The sequence below is a fragment of the Oncorhynchus kisutch genome, linkage group LG25 (genome assembly GCF_002021735.2).
Source record: "Oncorhynchus kisutch isolate 150728-3 linkage group LG25, Okis_V2, whole genome shotgun sequence".
Classification (NCBI taxonomy): Eukaryota; Metazoa; Chordata; class Actinopteri; order Salmoniformes; family Salmonidae; genus Oncorhynchus; species Oncorhynchus kisutch.
Window position 1 is genome coordinate 20765259 of NC_034198.2, and position 17490 is coordinate 20782748.

At 40.7% G+C, this 17490-nt stretch overlaps 1 long non-coding RNA gene and 2 other non-coding genes across 3 annotated transcripts in view; all 3 read left to right on the forward strand.

Moving 5' to 3' along the window:
- Nucleotides 1-2541: 2541 nt before the first annotated feature.
- Nucleotides 2542-17490, forward strand: part of LOC109870045 (uncharacterized) — a 28226-nt gene continuing 13277 nt past the window's right edge. Inside the window, exons 1-9 of the long non-coding RNA XR_004205420.1 lie at nt 2542-2565; nt 2663-2811; nt 4584-4686; nt 4902-4997; nt 5327-5458; nt 8571-8719; nt 10492-10593; nt 10809-10904; nt 11234-11365. This is a non-coding gene — a long non-coding RNA (uncharacterized LOC109870045). The remainder of the gene's footprint in view (nt 2566-2662; nt 2812-4583; nt 4687-4901; nt 4998-5326; nt 5459-8570; nt 8720-10491; nt 10594-10808; nt 10905-11233; nt 11366-17490) is intronic.
- Nucleotides 5133-5260, forward strand: LOC116357535 (small nucleolar RNA ACA64). Its single transcript, XR_004205557.1, has one exon. It is a non-coding gene; the product is annotated as a small nucleolar RNA ACA64 (small nucleolar RNA).
- Nucleotides 11040-11167, forward strand: LOC116357536 (small nucleolar RNA ACA64). The gene has a single exon (XR_004205558.1). It is a non-coding gene; the product is annotated as a small nucleolar RNA ACA64 (small nucleolar RNA).

Below are 17490 nucleotides of genomic sequence, written 5' to 3' on the forward strand. Positions count from 1 at the left end.
ACCATCAAACCGGCAAAGCGTCAATACAGGGCTAAGAATGGTCCACACACACCTTCTCACTATTGGTTAGTCTGTAAGTAAACAGTCAAATAATATTACTCGAAAATATTCATATTCATGAAATCACAAGTGAAATATATTGAAACACGGCTTAGCCTTTTGTTAATCACCCTGTCATCTCAGATTTTGAAATTATGCTTTACAGCCAAAGCAAGACAAGCATTTGTGTAAGTTTATCGATAGCCTAGCATAGCATTATGCCTAGCTAGCAGCAGGCAACCTGATCACGAAAATCAGAAAATCAATCAAATTAAATCGTTTACATTTGATGAGCTTTGGATGTTTTCACTCACGAGACTCCTAGTTAGATAGCAAATGTTCCTTTTTTCCAAAAATATTATTTTTGTAGCTGAAATAACGCCGTTAGTTCTTCACGTTTGGCTGAGAATTTGACTGGAAATTGCGGTCACGACAACGCCGAAAAATATTCCAAATTGGCTCCGTAATATCGACAGAAACATGGCAAACGTTGTTTATAATCAATCCTCAAGGTGTTTTTCAAATATCTATTCGATAATATATCAACGGGGACAGCTGTATTTTCCGTAAGACCGGGAGGAAAAATAGCTACCTCTGTCTATTACGCAAGAATTACTCTGAGAGCCCTCAGCCGGACACTTACGCAATGTAGTCGGTTACGCTCATTCTTCAACATAAAGGCGTGAAACTACGTCAAAATGCTGTAGACACCTTGGGGAATACGTAGAAAAAGGAATCTGGTTGATAGCCCATTCACTACTCAATAGGGACGCATCAGAACGCAGAGCGTTCAAAACATGGGTCACTTCCTGATTGGATTTTTCTCAGGCTTTCGCCAGCAATATCAGTTCTGTTATACTCACAGACAATATTTTTACAGTTTTGGAAACTTTAAAGATTGTTTTCTATCATAAGCTGTCAATTATATGCATATTCTAGCATCTTGTCCTGACAAAATAGCCCGTTTACTTTGGGAACGTTATTTTTCCAAAAATGAAAATAGTGCCCCCTAGGTTTTAAACAAATCAAAATATTTTATATTTGAGATTCTTCCAAGTAGCCACCCTTTGCCTTGACAGCTTTGCACATTGTTGACATTCTCTCAACCAGCTTCATGAGGTAGTCACCTGGAATGCATTTCAATTAACAGCTGTGCCTTCTTAAAGGTTAAGTTGTGGAATTTCTTTCCTTAATGCATTTGAGCCGATCAGTTGTGTTGTGACACGGTAGGGGTGGTATACAGAAGGTAGCCCTATTTGGTAAAAGACCCAAGTCCATATTATGGCAAGACCAGCTCAAATAAGCAGAGAAACGACAGTCCATCATTACTTTAAAACATGAAGGTCAGTCAATATGGAACATTTCATGAACTTTGAAAGTATCTTCAAGTGCAGTCGCTGTGATGAAACTGGCTCTCATGAGGACTGGAACGGAAGACCCATAGTTACCTCTGCTGCATAGGATAAGTTCATGAGAGTTAACTGCACCTCAGATTGCTGCCCAAATAAATACTTCAGAGTTCATGTAACAGATACATCTCAACATCAACTGTTCAAATTGCTGCAAAGAAACCACTACTAAAGGGCACCAATAAGAAGAGACTTTCTTGGGCCAAGAAACACGAGCAATGGAAATCCTTTGGTCAGTCCAAATAGGAGATTTTTTGTTCCAACCACCATGTCTTTGTGATGCAGAGTAGGTGAATGGATCTCCGCGTGTCGTTCCCCTCGGGAGGCATGGACGAGGAGGCGTGAGGTGCTTTGCTGTTTGCTGTTTTGAATCCAAAATAGGATACCTATGTGATACATATACATACTACCTCCAATAAGCCTGACTAACCGGTGTCTGTATATAGCCTTGCTACTCTTATTTTCAAATGTCTTCTTACTGTTTTATTTCTTTACTTACCTACACACACCTTCTCACTATTGGTTAGTCTGTAAGTAAGCATTTCACTGTAAGGTCTACCTACACCTGTTGTATTCGGTGCACGTGACAAATAAACTTTAATTTGATTTATTCAGGGATGAAGTGGAGATGGAATTGGGCCTGGCTTAAGCTGGATGCCACTAGAAATGAATGGAACACCACACTTTTTCAATAAAATGTGGCATGCCAGATGTACTCTGCCTGAAAGAGATCAATTATGCCAACAAAGGGTATCTTGCTCTGCTGGCACATTGTAGAACAGATGTCCACAGGCAGAAAGTATTCAATGTAATGTGTAGCCCAAAGATATTGATTTTTGTGTTGAATTTGACAGTAACGTGTGTAAGGGGGGGATTATTTTTTACTCAGTGAACTGTCCAATGCATCTCTTCAACTGATTTTACTCTCGTCTGTAGCTAGCATTTGGTCATCCAATGTGAATAAGTGCACCCCAGCAAACCCTGTACTCCTGTCTCTGTGTTGGACATGGGCCACGATGGTGCCACTGTGACTCTAAATATATCCAGGCGGACTTTCCTCCCTATTGGAGTCTGTCGCTACAACTTTGAGACAGTTACTTACTGTCATACTTAAAATGTATGTAATAATGATGATTACTTATGATATGGTCCTCGTTTACTTCTTGGTGCACGAGACACAACTCATCCAGGCATATCCCTTTGTCTTTCTTTAGGTGATCCCTTACAAGACACTGAGGACTGAGTAAAAGCCCTTTGAAGCCAAACGACGGCTGCTGGGGAACTTTGACATGTTTCTTTCAGACGACCGCATTCGCCGCCTGCTGTCCTCGCACATCGGCAAGCACTTCTACGAGAGAAAGAAGTAAGCTTGTAAATATTGTTGGTTGATCACCTTGCCTATTTTAGTCAAATGAAATCTATTTAAAGACTCATTTTTGCACTGGTTCGGAACCTGGTTCACTCTCGGTATGAATTTTGGTGTAACTCCATTGCTATATGAAACTCATTCCAGTGAGGCAGGGGAGTGGTATCCTTTTTGTGCTGTCTCCCTGTTCACTCTCTGGGAACATCAACATAGCCCCTAGTGCTGTTCCCTGGTTTTGAAATACATGTCCTCTTATACGGTTGAAGTCGGACGTTTACATACACCATAGCCGAATACATTTAAACTCACGTTTTCACAATTCCTAACATTTAATCCTATTAAAAATTCCCTGTCTTAGGTCACCACTTTATTTGAAGAATGTGAAATGTCAGAATGATAGTGGTTTATTTGTTTCATCACAGTCCCAGTGGTTCAGAAGTTTACATACACTCAATTAGTATTTGGTAGCATTGCCTTTCAATTGTTTAACTTGGGTCAAATGTTTCGGGTAGCCTTCCACAAGCTTCCCACAATAAGTTGGGTGAATTTTGGCCCATTCCTCCTGACAGAGCTGCTGTAACTGAGTCAGGTTTGTAGGCCTCCTTGCTCACACACACTTTTTCTATAGGATTGAGGTCAGGGCTTTCTGATGGCCACTCCAATACCTTTACTTTGAGTCCTTAAGCCATTTTGCCACAACTTTGGAAGTATGCTTGTGGTCATTGTCCATTTGGAAGACTCATTTGCGACCAAGCTTTAACTTCCTGACTGATGTCTTGAGACGTTGCTTCAATATATCCACATCATTTTCCTCCCTCACGGTGCCATATATTTTGTGAACAGTTCTATTTTTGTTTGATCAGACCAGAGGACATCACTCCAAAAAGTGCGATCTTTGTCCCCATGTGCAGTTGCAAACCGTAGTCTGGTTTTTTTATGGCGGTTTTGGAGCAGTGGCTTCTTCCTTGCTGAGCGGCCTTTCCTGTTGTCGATATAGAATTTGTTTTACTGTGGATATAGATACTTTTGTACCGGTTTCCTCCAGCATCTTCAAAAGATCCTTTGCTGCTGTTCTGGGATAGATTTGCACCGACGTACATTCATCTCTTGGAGACAGAACGGGTCTCCTTCCTGAGCGGTCTGACGGCTGCGTGGTCCCATGGTGTTTATGCTTGCTTACTATTGTTTGTACAGATGAACGTGGTACCTTCAGGTGTTTGGAAATTGCTCCCAAGGATGAACCAGATTTGTGGAGGTCTACAATTGTTTTACTGAGGTCTTGGCCGATTTCTTTTTGATTTTCCCATGATGTCAAGCAAAGAGGCACTGATTTTGATGGTAGGCCTTGAAATACATCCACAGGTACACCTCCAATTGACTCAAATGATGTCACTTAGCCTATCAGAAGCTTCTAAAGCCATGACATCATTTTCTGGAATTTTCCAAGCTGTTGAAAGGCACAGTCAACTTAGTGTGTGTGAACTTCTGACCCACTGGAATTGTGATACAATGAATTATAAGTGAAATAATCTGTCTGTAAACTATTGTTGGAAAAATTACTTGTCATGCTAGATGTCCTAACCGACTTGCCAAAACTATAGTTTGTTCACAAGACATTTGTGGAGTGGTTGAAAAATGAGTTTTAATGACTCCAACCTAAGTGAATGTAAACTTCCGACTTCACCTGTAAGTTTAAATGTGCCTTTAAGCTAGCCCTTACAGAGTTCTAATCTAATGGAGTCTTTTTTATTATTATCTCCCCTGCTTAGGGAGCCTTTGTCATTGAACCTGCAGAGCAAGAAGCTGGCCTTGGACATCCAGAGGGAACATCCAGGGAACAACAACCTCCATTTCTAAGAAAGGCTGCTACTGGTGAGGCCTGCTCTCTGACTTAGTCAGTAAGTGCGCCTCAGCAAACCCTGTCCGTGTTGGACATGGGCAATGATGGTGTCATAGTGACTCAAAATATATCCTGACAGATCTCCCTCTCTATTGGGGCCTGTCTCTGCAACTGACACACAAGGGCAATTAATGTACATTCATTTATATACACATTGCCTCCTGTAAAATGTTATTGTTTGTTTTAGCATGGCTTGTGTGGCCCACTCTGGGATGGCTGCAGATGAAATAGCAGAGAATATTGATTCAGCTGTCAGCACCATCGTGACAAAACTACGGGTTAGGTGAGTTTACTGCCAGGATGTCTTCCTGATCTCCCTAATCAATTGTACCCCGTCATCACAGATATTTACACTTTTATTATACGTTAAATGGTCAGGTATACTCAATGTTTATTAATGCTAAAGAAATGTGTGGGCCCAGTCTGAAAATCACCTTTGATATCTCTGTTGTCTGAGGTGAGATTACAGGGCCTATAGTACTGTGGTACGTTAAGCTTATTGCCTGCTCTGTATAGCAGTGTGATTAAACCCATGTGCCTACAATCCTGATCCTTGACCTGAATGTATGAGTGATTGTGTTCTTTGAGTATAAAGTGTTGTCTCTTTTGCAGAAAGGACCGTTGATAAAGGTCATCCACTTGAAAAGCCAATCAGTGGCTCTGCCCATCTACACCTCTAACCTGAGTAACCTGACCCTTATAGATGAAACACAGAAACAGACCCGCGCAGCCATGGATGCCAAGGTAGGACTGCTACACACAAATGCTTGTAAATTGCTTTGGAAGATTATATTATTTGATCAATGATCTATTTTTGTCAAATTAAAGGACTCGTCTTTGCACTGGTTCGGAACCTGTTTTACACTCTATTAATTTTGGTTTAAATCCAGTGCTATATGAAACCCATTCCAGTGAGGCAGGGGAGCGGTCTCCATTTAGTGCTGTCTCCCTGTTCACTCTCTGGGAACATCAACATAGCTCTTAGTGCCACATATGGACTATTGAGGTCAATTGCAGACCTCTCTATTATTTACATGCATATTTACATACATGCAGTACCAGTAAAAGTTTTGACACACCTACTCAAGGTTAAATAAACCTAAAGGGTTTCTTTATTTTTTACTATTTCCTACTTTGTAGAACAATAGTGAAGACATCAAAACTATGAAATAACACACATGGAATCATGTCGTAACCAAGTGTTAAAACTTCTTGACGCTACCCATCCCTGTCGCGGGATCATTTTAGTCCGCAGCCGCTGAATAGCATAGCGCCACAGTCAAATAATATTACTCGAAAATATTCATATTCATGAAATCACAAGTGAAATATATTGAAACACGGCTTAGCCTTTTGTTAATCACCCTGTCATCTCAGATTTTGAAATTATGCTTTACAGCCAAAGCAAGACAAGCATTTGTGTAAGTTTATCGATAGCCTAGCATAGCATTATGCCTAGCTAGCAGCAGGCAACCTGATCACGAAAATCAGAAAATCAATCAAATTAAATCGTTTACATTTGATGAGCTTTGGATGTTTTCACTCACGAGACTCCTAGTTAGATAGCAAATGTTCCTTTTTTCCAAAAATATTATTTTTGTAGCTGAAATAACGCCGTTAGTTCTTCACGTTTGGCTGAGAATTTGACTGGAAATTGCGGTCACGACAACGCCGAAAAATATTCCAAATTGGCTCCGTAATATCGACAGAAACATGGCAAACGTTGTTTATAATCAATCCTCAAGGTGTTTTTCAAATATCTATTCGATAATATATCAACGGGGACAGCTGTATTTTCCGTAAGACCGGGAGGAAAAATAGCTACCTCTGTCTATTACGCAAGAATTACTCTGAGAGCCCTCAGCCGGACACTTACGCAATGTAGTCGGTTACGCTCATTCTTCAACATAAAGGCGTGAAACTACGTCAAAATGCTGTAGACACCTTGGGGAATACGTAGAAAAAGGAATCTGGTTGATAGCCCATTCACTACTCAATAGGGACGCATCAGAACGCAGAGCGTTCAAAACATGGGTCACTTCCTGATTGGATTTTTCTCAGGCTTTCGCCAGCAATATCAGTTCTGTTATACTCACAGACAATATTTTTACAGTTTTGGAAACTTTAAAGATTGTTTTCTATCATAAGCTGTCAATTATATGCATATTCTAGCATCTTGTCCTGACAAAATAGCCCGTTTACTTTGGGAACGTTATTTTTCCAAAAATGAAAATAGTGCCCCCTAGGTTTTAAACAAATCAAAATATTTTATATTTGAGATTCTTCCAAGTAGCCACCCTTTGCCTTGACAGCTTTGCACATTGTTGACATTCTCTCAACCAGCTTCATGAGGTAGTCACCTGGAATGCATTTCAATTAACAGCTGTGCCTTCTTAAAGGTTAAGTTGTGGAATTTCTTTCCTTAATGCATTTGAGCCGATCAGTTGTGTTGTGACACGGTAGGGGTGGTATACAGAAGGTAGCCCTATTTGGTAAAAGACCCAAGTCCATATTATGGCAAGACCAGCTCAAATAAGCAGAGAAACGACAGTCCATCATTACTTTAAAACATGAAGGTCAGTCAATATGGAACATTTCATGAACTTTGAAAGTATCTTCAAGTGCAGTCGCTGTGATGAAACTGGCTCTCATGAGGACTGGAACGGAAGACCCATAGTTACCTCTGCTGCATAGGATAAGTTCATGAGAGTTAACTGCACCTCAGATTGCTGCCCAAATAAATACTTCAGAGTTCATGTAACAGATACATCTCAACATCAACTGTTCAAATTGCTGCAAAGAAACCACTACTAAAGGGCACCAATAAGAAGAGACTTTCTTGGGCCAAGAAACACGAGCAATGGAAATCCTTTGGTCAGTCCAAATAGGAGATTTTTAGTTCCAACCACCATGTCTTTGTGATGCAGAGTAGGTGAATGGATCTCCGCGTGTCGTTCCCCTCGGGAGGCATGGACGAGGAGGCGTGAGGTGCTTTGCTGTTTGCTGTTTTGAATCCAAAATAGGATACCTATGTGATACATATACATACTACCTCCAATAAGCCTGACTAACCGGTGTCTGTATATAGCCTTGCTACTCTTATTTTCAAATGTCTTCTTACTGTTTTATTTCTTTACTTACCTACACACACCTTCTCACTATTGGTTAGTCTGTAAGTAAGCATTTCACTGTAAGGTCTACCTACACCTGTTGTATTCGGTGCACGTGACAAATAAACTTTAATTTGATTTATTCAGGGATGAAGTGGAGATGGAATTGGGCCTGGCTTAAGCTGGATGCCACTAGAAATGAATGGAACACCACACTTTTTCAATAAAATGTGGCATGCCAGATGTACTCTGCCTGAAAGAGATCAATTATGCCAACAAAGGGTATCTTGCTCTGCTGGCACATTGTAGAACAGATGTCCACAGGCAGAAAGTATTCAATGTAATGTGTAGCCCAAAGATATAGATTTTTGTGTTGAATTTGACAGTAACGTGTGTAAGGGGGGGATTATTTTTTACTCAGTGAACTGTCCAATGCATCTCTTCAACTGATTTTACTCTCGTCTGTAGCTAGCATTTGGTCATCCAATGTGAATAAGTGCACCCCAGCAAACCCTGTACTCCTGTCTCTGTGTTGGACATGGGCCACGATGGTGCCACTGTGACTCTAAATATATCCAGGCGGACTTTCCTCCCTATTGGAGTCTGTCGCTACAACTTTGAGACCGTTACTTACTGTCATACTTAAAATGTATGTAATAATGATGATTACTTATGATATGGTCCTCGTTTACTTCTTGGTGCACGAGACACAACTCATCCAGGCATATCCCTTTGTCTTTCTTTAGGTGATCCCTTACAAGACACTGAGGACTGAGTAAAAGCCCTTTGAAGCCAAACGACGGCTGCTGGGGAACTTTGACATGTTTCTTTCAGACGACCGCATTCGCCGCCTGCTGTCCTCGCACATCGGCAAGCACTTCTACGAGAGAAAGAAGTAAGCTTGTAAATATTGTTGGTTGATCACCTTGCCTATTTTAGTCAAATGAAATCTATTTAAAGACTCATTTTTGCACTGGTTCGGAACCTGGTTCACTCTCGGTATGAATTTTGGTGTAACTCCATTGCTATATGAAACTCATTCCAGTGAGGCAGGGGAGTGGTATCCTTTTTGTGCTGTCTCCCTGTTCACTCTCTGGGAACATCAACATAGCCCCTAGTGCTGTTCCCTGGTTTTGAAATACATGTCCTCTTATACGGTTGAAGTCGGACGTTTACATACACCATAGCCGAATACATTTAAACTCACGTTTTCACAATTCCTAACATTTAATCCTATTAAAAATTCCCTGTCTTAGGTCACCACTTTATTTGAAGAATGTGAAATGTCAGAATGATAGTGGTTTATTTGTTTCATCACAGTCCCAGTGGTTCAGAAGTTTACATACACTCAATTAGTATTTGGTAGCATTGCCTTTCAATTGTTTAACTTGGGTCAAATGTTTCGGGTAGCCTTCCACAAGCTTCCCACAATAAGTTGGGTGAATTTTGGCCCATTCCTCCTGACAGAGCTGCTGTAACTGAGTCAGGTTTGTAGGCCTCCTTGCTCACACACACTTTTTCTATAGGATTGAGGTCAGGGCTTTCTGATGGCCACTCCAATACCTTTACTTTGAGTCCTTAAGCCATTTTGCCACAACTTTGGAAGTATGCTTGTGGTCATTGTCCATTTGGAAGACTCATTTGCGACCAAGCTTTAACTTCCTGACTGATGTCTTGAGACGTTGCTTCAATATATCCACATCATTTTCCTCCCTCACGGTGCCATATATTTTGTGAACAGTTCTATTTTTGTTTGATCAGACCAGAGGACATCACTCCAAAAAGTGCGATCTTTGTCCCCATGTGCAGTTGCAAACCGTAGTCTGGTTTTTTTATGGCGGTTTTGGAGCAGTGGCTTCTTCCTTGCTGAGCGGCCTTTCCTGTTGTCGATATAGAATTTGTTTTACTGTGGATATAGATACTTTTGTACCGGTTTCCTCCAGCATCTTCAAAAGATCCTTTGCTGCTGTTCTGGGATAGATTTGCACCGACGTACATTCATCTCTTGGAGACAGAACGGGTCTCCTTCCTGAGCGGTCTGACGGCTGCGTGGTCCCATGGTGTTTATGCTTGCTTACTATTGTTTGTACAGATGAACGTGGTACCTTCAGGTGTTTGGAAATTGCTCCCAAGGATGAACCAGATTTGTGGAGGTCTACAATTGTTTTACTGAGGTCTTGGCCGATTTCTTTTTGATTTTCCCATGATGTCAAGCAAAGAGGCACTGATTTTGATGGTAGGCCTTGAAATACATCCACAGGTACACCTCCAATTGACTCAAATGATGTCACTTAGCCTATCAGAAGCTTCTAAAGCCATGACATCATTTTCTGGAATTTTCCAAGCTGTTGAAAGGCACAGTCAACTTAGTGTGTGTGAACTTCTGACCCACTGGAATTGTGATACAATGAATTATAAGTGAAATAATCTGTCTGTAAACTATTGTTGGAAAAATTACTTGTCATGCTAGATGTCCTAACCGACTTGCCAAAACTATAGTTTGTTCACAAGACATTTGTGGAGTGGTTGAAAAATGAGTTTTAATGACTCCAACCTAAGTGAATGTAAACTTCCGACTTCACCTGTAAGTTTAAATGTGCCTTTAAGCTAGCCCTTACAGAGTTCTAATCTAATGGAGTCTTTTTTATTATTATCTCCCCTGCTTAGGGAGCCTTTGTCATTGAACCTGCAGAGCAAGAAGCTGGCCTTGGACATCCAGAGGGAACATCAGGGAACAACAACCTCCATTTCTAAGAAAGGCTGCTACTGGTGAGGCCTGCTCTCTGACTTAGTCAGTAAGTGCGCCTCAGCAAACCCTGTCCGTGTTGGACATGGGCAATGATGGTGTCATAGTGACTCAAAATATATCCTGACAGATCTCCCTCTCTATTGGGGCCTGTCTCTGCAACTGACACACAAGGGCAATTAATGTACATTCATTTATATACACATTGCCTCCTGTAAAATGTTATTGTTTGTTTTAGCATGGCTTGTGTGGCCCACTCTGGGATGGCTGCAGATGAAATAGCAGAGAATATTGATTCAGCTGTCAGCACCATCGTGACAAAACTACGGGTTAGGTGAGTTTACTGCCAGGATGTCTTCCTGATCTCCCTAATCAATTGTACCCCGTCATCACAGATATTTACACTTTTATTATACGTTAAATGGTCAGGTATACTCAATGTTTATTAATGCTAAAGAAATGTGTGGGCCCAGTCTGAAAATCACCTTTGATATCTCTGTTGTCTGAGGTGAGATTACAGGGCCTATAGTACTGTGGTACGTTAAGCTTATTGCCTGCTCTGTATAGCAGTGTGATTAAACCCATGTGCCTACAATCCTGATCCTTGACCTAAATGTATGAGTGATTGTGTTCTTTGAGTATAAAGTGTTGTCTCTTTTGCAGAAAGGACCGTTGATAAAGGTCATCCACTTGAAAAGCCAATCAGTGGCTCTGCCCATCTACACCTCTAACCTGAGTAACCTGACCCTTATAGATGAAACACAGAAACAGACCCGCGCAGCCATGGATGCCAAGGTAGGACTGCTACACACAAATGCTTGTAAATTGCTTTGGAAGATTATATTATTTGATCAATGATCTATTTTTGTCAAATTAAAGGACTCGTCTTTGCACTGGTTCGGAACCTGTTTTACACTCTATTAATTTTGGTTTAAATCCAGTGCTATATGAAACCCATTCCAGTGAGGCAGGGGAGCGGTCTCCATTTAGTGCTGTCTCCCTGTTCACTCTCTGGGAACATCAACATAGCTCTTAGTGCCACATATGGACTATTGAGGTCAATTGCAGACCTCTCTATTATTTACATGCATATTTACATACATGCAGTACCAGTAAAAGTTTTGACACACCTACTCAAGGTTAAATAAACCTAAAGGGTTTCTTTATTTTTTACTATTTCCTACTTTGTAGAACAATAGTGAAGACATCAAAACTATGAAATAACACACATGGAATCATGTCGTAACCAAGTGTTAAAACTTCTTGACGCTACCCATCCCTGTCGCGGGATCATTTTAGTCCTCAGCCGCTGAATAGCATAGCGCCACAGTCAAATAATATTACTCGAAAATATTCATGAAATCACAAGTGAAATATATTGAAACACAGCTTAGCCTTTTGTTAATCACCCTGTCATCTCAGATTTTGAAATTATGCTTTACAGCCAAAGCAAGACAAGCATTTGTGTAAGTTTATCGATAGCCTAGCATAGCATTATGCCTAGCTAGCAGCAGGCAACCTGATCACGAAAATCAGAAAATCAATCAAATTAAATCGTTTACATTTGATGAGCTTTGGATGTTTTCACTCACGAGACTCCTAGTTAGATAGCAAATGTTCCTTTTTTCCAAAAATATTATTTTTGTAGCTGAAATAACGCCGTTAGTTCTTCACGTTTGGCTGAGAATTTGACTGGAAATTGCAGTCACGACAACGCCGAAAAATATTCCAAATTGGCTCCGTAATATCGACAGAAACATGGCAAACGTTGTTTATAATCAATCCTCAAGGTGTTTTTCAAATATCTATTCGATAATATATCAACGGGGACAGCTGTATTTTCCGTAAGACCGGGAGGAAAAATAGCTACCTCTGTCTATTACGCAAGAATTACTCTGAGAGCCCTCAGCCGGACACTTACGCAATGTAGTCGGTTACGCTCATTCTTCAACATAAAGGCGTGAAACTACGTCAAAATGCTGTAGACACCTTGGGGAATACGTAGAAAAAGGAATCTGGTTGATAGCCCATTCACTACTCAATAGGGACGCATCAGAACGCAGAGCGTTCAAAACATGGGTCACTTCCTGATTGGATTTTTCTCAGGCTTTCGCCAGCAATATCAGTTCTGTTATACTCACAGACAATATTTTTACAGTTTTGGAAACTTTAAAGATTGTTTTCTATCATAAGCTGTCAATTATATGCATATTCTAGCATCTTGTCCACCATAGCATCTCCCACCTGTAGCACACGCTCCAGCAGGTATATCTCTCTAGTCACCCCCAAGACCAATTCTTTCTTTGGCCGCCTCTCCTTCCAGTTCTCTGCTGCCAATGACTGGAACGAACTACAAAATCTCTGAAACTGGAAACACTTATCTCCCTCACTAGCTTTAAGCACCAACTGTCAGAGCAGCTCACAGATTACTGCACCTGTACATAGCCCACCTATAATTTAGCCCAAACAACTACCTCTTTCCCAACTGTATTTAATTTGTATTTATTTATTTATTTTGCTCCTTTGCACCCCATTATTTTTTTTTCTACTTTGCACATTCTTCCATTGCAAAACTACCATTCCAGTATTTTACTTGCTATATTGTATTTACTTTGCCATCATGGCCTTTTTTTTGCCTTTACCTCCCTTCTCACCTCATTTGCTCACATTGTATATAGACTTGTTTATACTGCATTATTGACTGTATGTTTGTTTTTACTCCATGTGTAACTCTGTGTCGTTTTATCTGTCGAACTGCTTTGCTTTATCTTGGCCAGGTCGCAATTGTAAATGAGAACTTGTTCTCAACTTGCCTACCTGGTTAAATAAAGGTAAAATAAATAAAATAAAATAAAAATTGTCCTGACAAAATAGCCTGTTTACTTTGGGAACGTTATTTTTCCAAAAATGAAAATAGTGCCCCCTAGGTTTTAAACAAATCAAAATATTTTATATTTGAGATTCTTCCAAGTAGCCACCCTTTGCCTTGACAGCTTTGCACATTGTTGACATTCTCTCAACCAGCTTCATGAGGTAGTCACCTGGAATGCATTTCAATTAACAGCTGTGCCTTCTTAAGGTTAAGTTGTGGAATTTCTTTCCTTAATGCATTTGAGCCGATCAGTTGTGTTGTGACACGGTAGGGGTGGTATACAGAAGGTAGCCCTATTTGGTAAAAGACCCAAGTCCATATTATGGCAAGACCAGCTCAAATAAGCAGAGAAACGACAGTCCATCATTACTTTAAAACATGAAGGTCAGTCAATATGGAACATTTCATGAACTTTGAAAGTATCTTCAAGTGCAGTCGCTGTGATGAAACTGGCTCTCATGAGGACTGGAACGGAAGACCCATAGTTACCTCTGCTGCATAGGATAAGTTCATGAGAGTTAACTGCACCTCAGATTGCTGCCCAAATAAATACTTCAGAGTTCATGTAACAGATACATCTCAACATCAACTGTTCAAATTGCTGCAAAGAAACCACTACTAAAGGGCACCAATAAGAAGAGACTTTCTTGGGCCAAGAAACACGAGCAATGGAAATCCTTTGGTCAGTCCAAATAGGAGATTTTTAGTTCCAACCACCATGTCTTTGTGATGCAGAGTAGGTGAATGGATCTCCGCGTGTCGTTCCCCTCGGGAGGCATGGACGAGGAGGCGTGAGGTGCTTTGCTGTTTGCTGTTTTGAATCCAAATAGGATACCTATGTGATACATATACATACTACCCTCCAATAAGCCTGACTAACCGGTGTCTGTATATAGCCTTGCTACTCTTATTTTCAAATGTCTTCTTACTGTTTTATTTCTTTACTTACCTACACACACCTTCTCACTATTGGTTAGTCTGTAAGTAAGCATTTCACTGTAAGGTCTACCTACACCTGTTGTATTCGGTGCACGTGACAAATAAACTTTAATTTGATTTATTCAGGGATGAAGTGGAGATGGAATTGGGCCTGGCTTAAGCTGGATGCCACTAGAAATGAATGGAACACCACACTTTTTCAATAAAAATGTGGCATGCCAGATGTACTCTGCCTGAAAGAGATCAATTATGCCAACAAAGGGTATCTTGCTCTGCTGGCACATTGTAGAACAGATGTCCACAGGCAGAAAGTATTCAATGTAATGTGTAGCCCAAAGATATTGATTTTTGTGTTGAATTTGACAGTAACGTGTGTAAGGGGGGGATTATTTTTACTCAGTGAACTGTCCCAATGCATCTCTTCAACTGATTTTACTCTCGTCTGGTAGAGCTAGCATTTGGTCATCCATGTGAATAAGTGCACCCCAGCAAACCCTGTACTCCTGTCTCTGGTTGGACATGGGCCACGATGGTGCCACTGTGACCTAAATATATCCAGGCGGACTTTCCTCCCTTTGGAGTCTGTCGCTACAACTTGGAGACCGTTACTTACTGTATACTTAAATGATGTAATAATGATGATTATTATGATATGGTCCCTGTTTACTTCTTGGTGCACGAGACACCAACTCATCCAGGCATATCCCCTTTGTCTTTCTTTAGGTGATCCTCTACAAGACACTGAGGACTGAGCTAAAGCCCCTTTGAAGCCAACGACGGCTGCTGGGGGAACTTTGACATGTTTCTTTCAGACCGACGCATTCGCCCGCCTGCTGTCCCTCCGCACCATCGGCAAGCATTCTACGAGAGAAGAAGTAAAAGCTTGTAAAATATGTTGGTTGATCACCTTGCCTATTTTAGTCAAATGAAATCTATTTAAAGACTCATTTTTGCACTGGTTCGGAACCTGGTTCATCTCGGTATGAATTTTGGTGTTTGTTTTTGTAACTCCATTGCTATATGAAACTCATTCCAGTGAGGCAGGGGAGTGGTATCCTTTTGTGCTGTCTCCCTGTTCACTCTCTGGGAACATCAACATAGACCCTAGTGCTGTTCCCTGGTTCTTGACGCTACCCATCCCTGTCGCGGGATCATTTTAGTACACCAGCCGCTGAATAGCATAGCGCCACAGTCAAATAATATTACTCGAAAATATTCATATTCATGAAATCACAAGTGAAATATATTGAAACACGGCTTAGCCTTTTGTTAATCACCCTGTCATCTCAGATTTTGAAATTATGCTTTACAGCCAAAGCAAGACAAGCATTTGTGTAAGTTTATCGATAGCCTAGCATAGCATTATGCCTAGCTAGCAGCAGGCAACCTGATCACGAAAATCAGAAAATCAATCAAATTAAATCGTTTACATTTGATGAGCTTTGGATGTTTTCACTCACGAGACTCCTAGTTAGATAGCAAATGTTCCTTTTTTCCAAAAATATTATTTTGTAGCTGAAATAACGCCGTTAGTTCTTCACGTTTGGCTGAGAATTTGACTGGAAATTGCGGTCACGACAACGCCGAAAAATATTCCAAATTGGCTCCGTAATATCGACAGAAACATGGCAACGTTGTTTATAATCAATCCTCAAGGTGTTTTTCAAATATCTATTCGATAATATATCAACGGGGACAGCTGTATTTTCCGTAAGACCGGGAGGAAAAATAGCTACCTCTGTCTATTACGCAAGAATTACTCTGAGAGCCCTCAGCCGGACACTTACGCAATGTAGTCGGTTACGCTCATTCTTCAACATAAAGGCGTGAAACTACGTCAAAATGCTGTAGACACCTTGGGGAATACGTAGAAAAAGGAATCTGGTTGATAGCCCATTCACTACTCAATAGGGACGCATCAGAACGCAGAGCGTTCAAAACATGGGTCACTTCCTGATTGGATTTTTCTCAGGCTTTCGCCAGCAATATCAGTTCTGTTATACTCACAGACAATATTTTTACAGTTTTGGAAACTTTAAAGATTGTTTTCTATCATAAGCTGTCAATTATATGCATATTCTAGCATCTTGTCCTGACAAAATAGCCCGTTTACTTTGGGAACGTTATTTTTCCAAAAATGAAAATAGTGCCCCCCTAGGTTTTAAACAAATCAAAATATTTTATATTTGAGATTCTTCCAAGTAGCCACCCTTTGCCTTGACAGCTTTGCACATTGTTGACATTCTCTCAACCAGCTTCATGAGGTAGTCACCTGGAATGCATTTCAATTAACAGCTGTGCCTTCTTAAAGGTTAAGTTGTGGAATTTCTTTCCTTAATGCATTTGAGCCGATCAGTTGTGTTGTGACACGGTAGGGGTGGTATACAGAAGGTAGCCCTATTTGGTAAAAGACCCAAGTCCATATTATGGCAAGACCAGCTCAAATAAGCAGAGAAACGACAGTCCATCATTACTTTAAAACATGAAGGTCAGTCAATATGGAACATTTCATGAACTTTGAAAGTATCTTCAAGTGCAGTCGCTGTGATGAAACTGGCTCTCATGAGGACTGGAACGGAAGACCCATAGTTACCTCTGCTGCATAGGATAAGTTCATGAGAGTTAACTGCACCTCAGATTGCTGCCCAAATAAATACTTCAGAGTTCATGTAACAGATACATCTCAACATCAACTGTTCAAATTGCTGCAAAGAAACCACTACTAAAGGGCACCAATAAGAAGAGACTTTCTTGGGCCAAGAAACACGAGCAATGGAAATCCTTTGGTCAGTCCAAATAGGAGATTTTTAGTTCCAACCACCATGTCTTTGTGATGCAGAGTAGGTGAATGGATCTCCGCGTGTCGTTCCCCTCGGGAGGCATGGACGAGGAGGCGTGAGGTGCTTTGCTGTTTGCTGTTTTGAATCCAAAATAGGATACCTATGTGATACATATACATACTACCTCCAATAAGCCTGACTAACCGGTGTCTGTATATAGCCTTGCTACTCTTATTTTCAAATGTCTTCTTACTGTTTTATTTCTTTACTTACCTACACACACCTTCTCACTATTGGTTAGTCTGTAAGTAAGCATTTCACTGTAAGGT